Source organism: Adiantum capillus-veneris, chromosome 13, assembly GCF_014529385.1.
Source record: "Adiantum capillus-veneris isolate H3 chromosome 13, ASM1452938v2, whole genome shotgun sequence".
Classification (NCBI taxonomy): domain Eukaryota; kingdom Viridiplantae; phylum Streptophyta; class Polypodiopsida; order Polypodiales; family Pteridaceae; genus Adiantum; species Adiantum capillus-veneris.
Window position 1 is genome coordinate 21269862 of NC_140943.1, and position 10283 is coordinate 21280144.

Here is a 10283-nt window from a genome sequence, read left to right on the forward strand (position 1 = left end):
TCCCCTACTCTCATGACTCGCCCCCTCCTTGGTAGGGATGTGGGAAGACTTTTTAGTCTTCCCATGACCATTCAATTTTCCCCTATATTGGCCTTTGGACAATACAATAATTTATTAGGAACTTTTAGCCTATGGAAGTCTTAATGGGGTTGAACCTTAGGTCTTTTAGGCCCCATTGAAGTACATTGCTCTTTTGCAAACTGTCTCCCTTTGAATCCCTATTTTCCCTCTTGTGGATAGCCTTACCAATATTCTAGTGTTTACTCCCCTAGTAATTCCCCATATTAAATGATCAATTTAACATGAGAAAATCATTTGAGAGTATTAGATATTAGTTCTTATGACATTACCTCTCTCTTGAAATCATAGTCGTCCTCGGCTATGAGGTACAGAAGATAAAGCCTAGTCATTAGTCCGCTAGCAGGTAGAGGATCCATATTTTACCCTACGACACCGTTCCAGAATGGATGACTAGTCCATTTGGTGGTTGAGAGCGTTAGCTGCCACAAGCCTGTCTGCACACTAGTTTATATCAATCTTCCATAGTAGAGTGACAAGCTCTACTTGTTGTTCGGGAGACGTCGTCTCCACAAACATGATCCTAAGCATGCATACTCATTAACATGTGCACACAATAAAGAAAAAGAGAGTCTTATAAGACAAAATCTTTGTTCATTAAAACATATTTACGTTTGCTTACTTTGTAAGGATTGACAAGGTTTAGGCTATCCTTTAATTGTATGCCTTGCATCCATCTAGCATCTCCAAAAGGATAATTTTCAAACTTGATAAGATATTGTCAGATAGTCTTACCACCTCGTAATACCTTGTCTTCATGTCAAAAAATGGACTCGAGCTACAAGACCTCTTCTTGGTTCTCGATCTCTGGGGGGTCTTCAATAATTACTTCTTGAGGTGGCTCCCCTTTATAAGGCTTTAGTAGGCTCACGTGGAAAGCATTGTGTATGAGCCAATGGTTGGGCAACTTGAGCTAATAGACCATCTCATTGATTGGCCTAAGAATTTGAAAGGGACCATAGTACCTTTTTGCTAACTTAGCATAGTGATTTTGGTGTCCTGTAGGATTCTTGCCCGTAGTGTGCCTTAATCGAGCCTTGGGAAACTTAAGCAAGACCCAATCATTTTGTTTAAAGGCTAGGGCTCTTCTGTGCTTATTAACATCCTTTTGCCTTTGCTAAGAGATAGATATATCCTCCTTAATATTTTGAAAATATTCTTGCAGGTCTCGGCTATATTCATTTGCAGACAAAGATCTTCCCATGTACTTTAAGTAGCAGGGGACTTTTTTATCTTCCCTCTACAACCTCAAAGGGTGCTTTTCCCGTGGAAGTATGTACAGTGTTGTTGTAAGCATACTCCACTAAAGGTAAGTACTTCTCCCATTGGGACTTTTGATCTACTTCTGTGACATAAGCTTTTAGTAGATCAAGAATTCTTAGGTTAGCTATTTCACTTTGGCCATCCGTTTGGGGATGATAGGCCGAAGAGAAGTTTAGCCTCGTACCTAAGTTCTCAAAGACACCCTTCCAAAAATTATTGGTCATTCTAGGATCTCTATCCGACACTATAGACATTGGCAAGCCATGGTACTTGAAGATTTGTGATATAAAGAGGGTTGCCATTTGATGGGCCTTGATAGTCTTTGGTATGAATTGTGCTTGTTTGCTAAACCTATCTACTATCGTCCATATTCTTGTATTCCCATGGATAGACTTGGGAAATCCAAAGATAAAATCCATGGATATGCTCTCCCATGGTGAATTAGGGATTGGCAAGGGTTGAAGCAATCCAAGTTGCTTCCCTCTATCAAACTTTGTCTTTTGGCATACCACACATTTTGAAACATATTCTTGTATGTTTGCTTTTATGACAGGCCAACATAAATATGTTTCTATCCCTTTTACGGTAGACTAAATCCCTCTATGCCCCGCATAAGGAGGAGCATAAGGTTCATACATTACTTTCTCATGTAGTGAGTTAGTAACGCATAGTCTATTGCCATAGAGAAGATAACCATCTTGTAGGGTAAATGGTTCTTCTTTCTTCCCTAGTGCAAGGGCTGAAGTCCAATCTCTAAAATAGGGATTGATAGCATACTCATCTATCATAGAAGATAGATCGTTGTGAGTTGCTATGGATACCGCATTCACTCTCAATCATCTTGAGAGTGCATCGGCTACTTGATTATGCTTGCCAGCAATGTGAGCAATATGAAAATGAAATTGCGAAAGGAAATTTGCCCACCTCATTTGTTTGTCGGAGAGATTGGTCTGCGTCATGAAGTACTTAAGGCTTTGGTGATCCGTATACCTAACATTGTTGAAATCATTGAAAGCATTTGGCTTTTTGAAAGCATTGTTCTTGGCAGCCCCTGTATACCTAATATTTTTCTTGGTTAGGTCATGTAATGGTCTTGCAATTTGTGAGAACTTTTCTATGAAGCGTCTATAGTATGCCCTTTTTGGAGCAAAACAACTCCAAGGCAATCACCACAAGCGTCACATTGGACCTCAAATGTCTTTGAGAGATCCGGTAGTATAAGCACAGGTTGAGAGATAAGCTTTTCTTTAAGCATTTTGAAAGCATTGTTCTCCTTGGTAGCCCATGTATACCTAACATTTTTCTTGGTTAGGTCATGTAATGGTCCTGCAATTTGTGAGAACTTTTCTATGAAGCGTCTATATTACGCCCACATACATATAAAGCTTCTTAGTTGATGTAGATTCCTTGGATTTGGCCATTCTTTTATTACCTCTAGCTTTGATGGATCCATTTGGATGCCATCTTGAGAGATAATGTGGCCTAGATATTGAATCTCTTGTAAGAAACTTTGACTTTTCTTTCAATTAATATAAACTTTATTCTCTCGTAAAAGTTGAAATATTACCTGGAGGTGTTGCTTGTGTTCGTCTAATGAATTAGATTAGATGATTATATCATCAAAGAACACTCCAATAAAGGTTCGGTGAGGCCTAAATAGCTTCTCCATCAGACAGTTAAATGTGGCTAGTGCATTGGTCAAGCCAAAAGGCATCATAATGTACTCGTAAAGACCAAACGTAGTGCGAAATGCGGTCTTTACAATGTCTTGATCGACTATCCTTATTTGATGGTAGTCACTTTTTAGGTCAATTCTATTAAAGTAGGTCAACCCCTGTAGCTTATCAAATAGGTCTTCTACTCGTGGAATGGGAAACCTATTCTTGATAGTGATCCTATTTAGTGCTCTATCGTCAACACACATATGATATGTGACATCTTGCTTTCGCACTAATAACACTGGTGAACAAAATGGAGATGAGCTAGGCCTAATCATGCCTTTCTCAACCAACTCATGCACTTTCCACATAATCTCTTCTTATTGAGCTTGAGAAACTTGGTAAGGAGGTTTGTTAGGTGGTGAGCTTCCTGGAAGAAGTTCAAATGCATGGTCATCATCCCCTCGTTTAGGAGGTAGTTTGCAAGGGATGTCGTCAATAAAAAAATCTTGAAATCCCTTGAGAAAATTGGATAACTCTGATTCTTTGTGATTGTTTATATTATCTTTTGCTAAAACATTAGGTTCATTGTGAGAATCTTTAACAAAAATCATGTACAATGTGTATGGTCCAATCAAGGGAGTGACTGAAGCTCTTTATTGACTTATTGAAATCTTTCTTATGTACAATGTGTATGGTGTTACCCAAATCCTTAGCATCTATGTACATAGCTTTTTCCCTGAACCTAAAGTAGATTTTCCTTTTAGGAATTTAACATTGGCAGCCATGCAATCAAACCATGGTGCCTCTAGGATTGCATCCTCATGCTTGAGAGGAGAGATAAAGAAATCCTCCTTGTCCACATAGCTTCGGACATGGAGCGTCAATTTCCCAATTAAGGGAGTGGTTGAAGCTTCTTGCCCCTTGAAAGCACCATCGGCAGGGAGGACATCTCCCATCTCATAGGCTTGGATGCTTAGCTTGGTGGCCAGCTTTGTGGATATAATACTGTGAGTAGAACCAAAATGAAAGCATCATGTTCTCTTACCTTTCCCCAAGTATGGCATAGAGGAGATCCTTTGTGATGAGCATCCTCTTCTTGGATTTCAACCAAGGTAGCTCTAGGAGGCTCATTTTGTGTATTCTTGTGGGGGCAAGCACGATAGGCTTTCCCTTGCTCCCCACACTTGAAACAGCGGTTATCCTTACGATAACACTCTAGCTCTTTAGGAGAGAGTTTATTTTTGCCTTTGTAAACGCCCTTCTCCTTAGCAATGTTGTTTTTGGCGTTGCCTTTGGGAGACTTTGGACGTTTTTCGCCCCCTCCTTGATACGGATGTGGGAAGACTTTTTAGTCTTCCCATGACCATCCAATTTTCCCCTATATTGGCCTTTGGACAACATAATAATTTATTAGGAACTTTAGCCTATGAAAGTCTTAATGGGGTTGAACCTTAGATCTTTTAGGCCCCATTGAAGTACATTTCTCTTTTGCAAACTGTCTCCCTCTAGATCCCTATTTTCCCTCCTTTGGATCCCTGACAGAGACCAGTCTGGCAGCCTTACCAATATTCTAGCTTTTACTCCCCTGGTACTTGCCCATATTAAATGATCAATTTAACATGAGAAAATCATTTGGGAGTATTAGATATTAGTTTTTATGACACTCTCTTAATAATCTGTCTATTATATGAGAAATTTGTTTGATACTACGCCTGATACTTATGCACAAGATGATAATCTTATAGCGAGAATTTTATTTCCACTTTATCTTATGTGAAAATATTATGGAGGACATGGTGCAAATGATCTTTGAAGTAAAGTCACTTGGGGTTCTTTATAAATATCCAAAAAACACTAGTTTCATTCATTCATTCATCCGCAAGTTTCTCTAAGTTTCTATTTTCAAAAGCTAGTCCTTTGTTTTTCTCTCATTCATATATTTACTATGTCGAGGGAAAATTGCAAACAACACAATCAGCGTGGGACACCCGTGCAACTCGGGCATGGCCCTCAGCATGTTTAAACCCCCCCCCCCCCCCCCCCCCCCCCCCCCCCCCCGTGTTGACCCCATCAACAATGTGCATGCTAATTACATTCTCAACAATGTGTATATTATGAATGATTTATACACGGCACATAGTGCACGTAACTACACGAAGGCTTTTTGTGCAGTCAACGATGCCACAATGTCCATATTGAACGTCATGTATGGCCTTGATTCCAATGCACATCCAACCGAAGGGGATATCAAGCAAGTTTCCGCTCTAGCCAACAATGCAATCATGATTCGGGGCGAACATGGTTTTTGCATCCCACAGGAGCTGCACTCTTCGAATGACATGTGGAGGCTTGGGTAGAAGTGTGAATGACATACATTGTTGTGCAAGGACAAGCCAATGGAGCCAACAATGACAACAACAAAGCTAAGAATGAAAATAATGACACTAGTGATGAGGGCAACCAGATTTCACCTTTCCTTGCTAATGTTAAAGAAATAAGCCCTTGACACCATATGAGCATATTGTACTGTTTTGTTTTGGTCCATATTTATCTTATTGTAGGTGTTGTTTTAAGATGTGTACTTTCAACCCTTTTGATATTAGTCTATGTGGTTTTGTTATTGCAATCTTTAAATGTTTCCCAATGTTGTTCAAAGTCAAATTGGATTATTATGGACTGTTAACCATTAAAACTGGCTTGCTGCAAACAATTCTTGTGCATATATCATTGTTCGATTGATGGTTAATCTTGTTGCATGGTGTATATCATGATGTTTAAAAAGAGTGTATGTGCTCTAATCTGGGAATATTTTTCTGTTTATATACGAGTATGCATGTGTACGAGTGCACACAAGTGTGACGTAATAGAGAGACACTTATCACATTGGTGGTTAATCTTGTTGCCCAACATATATCACAACATTTGAGAAGACTGTGTGTGTGTGTGTGTGTGTGTGTGTGTGTGTGTGTGTGTGTGTGTGTGTGTGTGTGTGTGTGTGTGTGTGTGTGTGTGTGTGTGTGAGAGAGAGAGAGAGAGAGAGAGAATATTTTTGGAATCTGCTCAGTGAATTCCAAAAAAATGCTCGTCGAAAAATGCTCGCCAAAAAATTACGTCCCTCCATGAGAACACGAAGAGTGACAAGATGATCAATGGTGCTATGGAGTCAATAAAAACCCGCTTTGTGCTTTTGCAGGCTTGCCATTTTCTTCAACCCAATCACTCAAATTTTATCTCCATTATGCACCCAAACAACTTTTCCATAAGAGACCCAATCATTATAGTCTGGTAGTTATTTATATTCTTTACATCCCCTCCTTATGCAAAGGCTTGACCCGATTAGTACTTCAATCATAAGACATACCATGTTGAAGTGCAAGGTTATCACATGTCCACTCATGTGTAAAATATCCCGTCCACTTAGTCTGGTAGTTATTTACATTCTTTATATCCCCTCCTTTATGCAAAGGCTTGACCCAGTTGGTACTTCAATCGTAAGGCATACCATGTTGAAGTGCAAGGTTATCACGCATCCACTCATGTGTAAAATCTCCCGTTCATTTAGTCATTTTTGGCTTGATACCTTAAAGATCTCCCGCTTTGCAAGTAGCCAACTTTTTTAGCCCACCGCATACATCTTCAATAGTAAAAAAAGAGGGCATACATGAGAGTGAACCATAAAATGGCATTTTTTCAGCATTTGGTTGCTCATATAGCTACCTACAATGTGTGTACATATCCACAAGACTCAAGTTACCAAAACTCTCAACCCGCTTGCCCCTCAAGTTTTTCCAAAATCTTCCACATGCACGTGCCTTTTCTTGGACTTGAAAAAATTGATGCTTTACTTTCCATATTCTTCTCTTCTTTTGAGGTGTGCGTTTGAAATCCATACATAGTGATAACTTCTCTTCCCTTTGGCTGAGATTATCATGCTTAGTTGATTCTCCACATGCAAGGTCAATACATAATGTTTGATGGTCTCATTCTAGGGTCCATTGGCCAAGCATAAAACTCTTTATGCGATATATGATGGCTTCGGAGAGTTGCATATAGACAATCACACTATCCCCATTTTGTTTTCTACATGCAAATCCATCAATTCCACTCCATAAAGATACACCATTGTCAATGAGCATACCTGTGTTACTACACATGTGTAAAAGTAACTTTCCATAGTGATCCATCTCTTTCTCATCCATTAAAGTATGATCATACAAGTGAACTTCCTCCAACTCCCTTGAAATGTATGGCATATCAAATTGTTGAGTATCATGTTGCAATGGTTTTGTGTGAGCATTCATATCCCTAAAGAAAATAACATCACCTTTTCCTTTAAAATAAGCAATGTCCTCCTCTAAATCAAAAAATGATTAATCTCTATCGATGCAAGCATAAAAGGGGGAATCATGATGAGAAATGTAGAAACCGGCTACAAAAATGGGTGCTCTTTTTGGTGTCATAATTTTCAGCCATACATAACTTTTGTGCTTGTCATCTTTTACAATTGTTGATACAAAATTTCCAATCCTTTCTTAACCATACATGCTACCCCTCCTTGCCCTCTTAGTTGTTTGAGATTATTTGACCACATCAATGAAAGTACATTGTAGTCCGAGAACCCGTTAATCCTTTATCATGCTCCCAAGTTTGAACAAGAAGTACAACATCGGCTTTGTTTTTAGCTTTGCTTTTTAGTTTATCAATGACAACCCCCACATCCCTAGGTATCCATTGCAATTCCAAAATCATACTTTTAATTGTAACTCGGTCTCATAGGTCGCGCATTTGTATTTGCTCGAGGGACTTGTGTGAGATTGAGGAAACTATCATTAAGGATTCTCCGCCCTACCATCCATAATATAAGTCATTGTCAATCCATACTTAGAGTCCCCTGTCCACAACTGGCAGCCTGCCCTTGGCCTGGGTCTGTGACCCCCCTTGGGTTTGTCCTTTGCATTACATTACTCCCCACTTGGTTTTCATCCTCGAAAACAAAAGTGGTGATATCTTCAAAAGAACACTAAGGTTTTCCACAGTGGCATCCTTCATGAATTTAGCTGTTCATTTGATTGGTGAGTAGGAGGTTCAATGAAACCAAGAGTAATATCTTGATTTTCCACATTGTTGTCCCTTTGCAACTGTCTTGTTTAACCGGCTCGTGTACAACATAGCATGTAGACTCCATTTAGAACTCACTTGAGTATGCTAAACGAATTATCACAAATAAGATGTACCCAAAAGAGTACCTCTTTTCACTTTCTATGAAAGTAATTGGCTAACGTAACTCATCAACACAGTAGAAGTTCTTCACTTGTTATCTTATTGCATCAGTAAATAACCCCACCATAACTAGTGTTCAAGGTTGAGAACCTGACTTAAACATAAAGGGACTAAACCGAGTCACAAACATGCTTTACCTTATGGTAAACAAACTCCAACTAGAGCTATACATGCTTGCTAATTGGATTCCTTGGTGCTAGCGTACATGCTTTGCATATCCTTTAGCACAAGATTACACTTTTAATATGTCTATCCTCTTTGGATAACTGATAGTACTGAGGTGTGTTTCCCCACGATTTACAGACAATCTTCCAAAATGACTAGTAAACAGGGATCACAATGTTGTACAAAATTGTTGAGGAGTCAACAATGTCATGAATAACCATCTTGGTTAACTTGAAAGATCCACAAGCACCCAAACCAAACCATGAACTCTATTGGTTTTTGGTAGATCCAAAAGTAATCTCATAGAGATATTGCACATAGAGTGAAAAATGCTTCATAAGTAACTAATGTGATGAATATGCATGCCGCTCCAAATCAGCCTTTGTTAAACACTAGGGTCTATAACACATAGTGTGCATGCATTTAGCAAAAACAGATTTGAACCTACATATCCATTGTTATACTTGCCAATACTTATGGCTAATGTAACGTTCCTAGCACATATGAAAGGGGAGTGTAAATAGTTATTAAAAGAAACTAGATACTTTCTACTGGAATCATTTACAAGCCTTGCTGAAACGTCTGAACCATAATAGAAGGTGAAACACAAGTCACTTCTCGGTACAAACAATGAAACTTTTTCATTAACAATACATAGCTTTGCTATATGCATAAACAACCATCCGTTAATGATGTTTAACAAATCTTGTACCCTTAACAAGTCGTCTGAGTATCCGACAATGTTTGGCAATTGAAATTGTTCCTGGCATGACGTTCTATAAAACGGATTTGACTAGCACCTAGGGACTTCATCTTGACACATAATGCGCCACTGTTAATCCCAAAGACTCATATTCTCCACATATGGAATATGTCTCAACTAAGGATGTCCAAAAAAAAAACATCCTTTAAGTACGAGATGTACTGGTGTGTGGAGGTAACTCTAAACACTCTACGACAAGAGTGAGAGGGACCCTCATTAGCCTTGCTCCACACTGGCTAAACTGAACATCTTGAGTTCCTAGACCATGTTGTATCCCATGTGAAAACATGTGCCAAAACTGCATAATGAAGGAATATGTATTCGACACTATGGTCCAAAATACTTTGCTCCTACATGACCTTGTCATGTCTCTTAAAGAGAAAAATGGATGAAAACATAGAAGTTTATGCATCCTACTTGGAAAAGTAAACAAAAACATATTCAAAAGAGAAACAAAACCAAATCAACTGGAGGTTGAACATAATGTTCACTTACCTGTGGTTAAAGGCAACTGCCCAAATTTCCCACCTGCAAAGACCTAGGAACACTAATTGAAAATTAGTGAAAGTCGAGTAGTATTGCACATCTAACGCTGGAGGCTGGGTGTTGCCTTTGCAATCCAACCCCCTTGGTTAAAATCTACATTGTCAAACCCCTTGGTTAGAATTTGCTGCAAAATTGCTCAACTAGCAGCAGCCAATAGAAAATGAAGTCAACTTTGGAAGTTGAAATTGTCCACTACCCCTTGGCAAGTTGCGGACTTCTTCCTTGAAAGTGCAAGTGTAAAGGTTCCAAGAATTGACCATCAACACTTGATAAGTGATTTAGTAATCACGATTTGGGTCTTACCCCAAAACTGTACTCGTATAGACACTCTTAGTTCTATAGATAAAATAGGAGATCCACTCAAGTTTGAATTGTATTCACAACTGGATTTTTTATAGACCCAAAAATCCTTAATCTTGGGTTTTTTGTGAATAGTCGTGTTGTTTGAATTGCTTGCTTCATCTATACACCTTGGTAGAGATAAGCATTTACGAGTTTGAGACTTTCAAAAACTCAACTTGATCTTC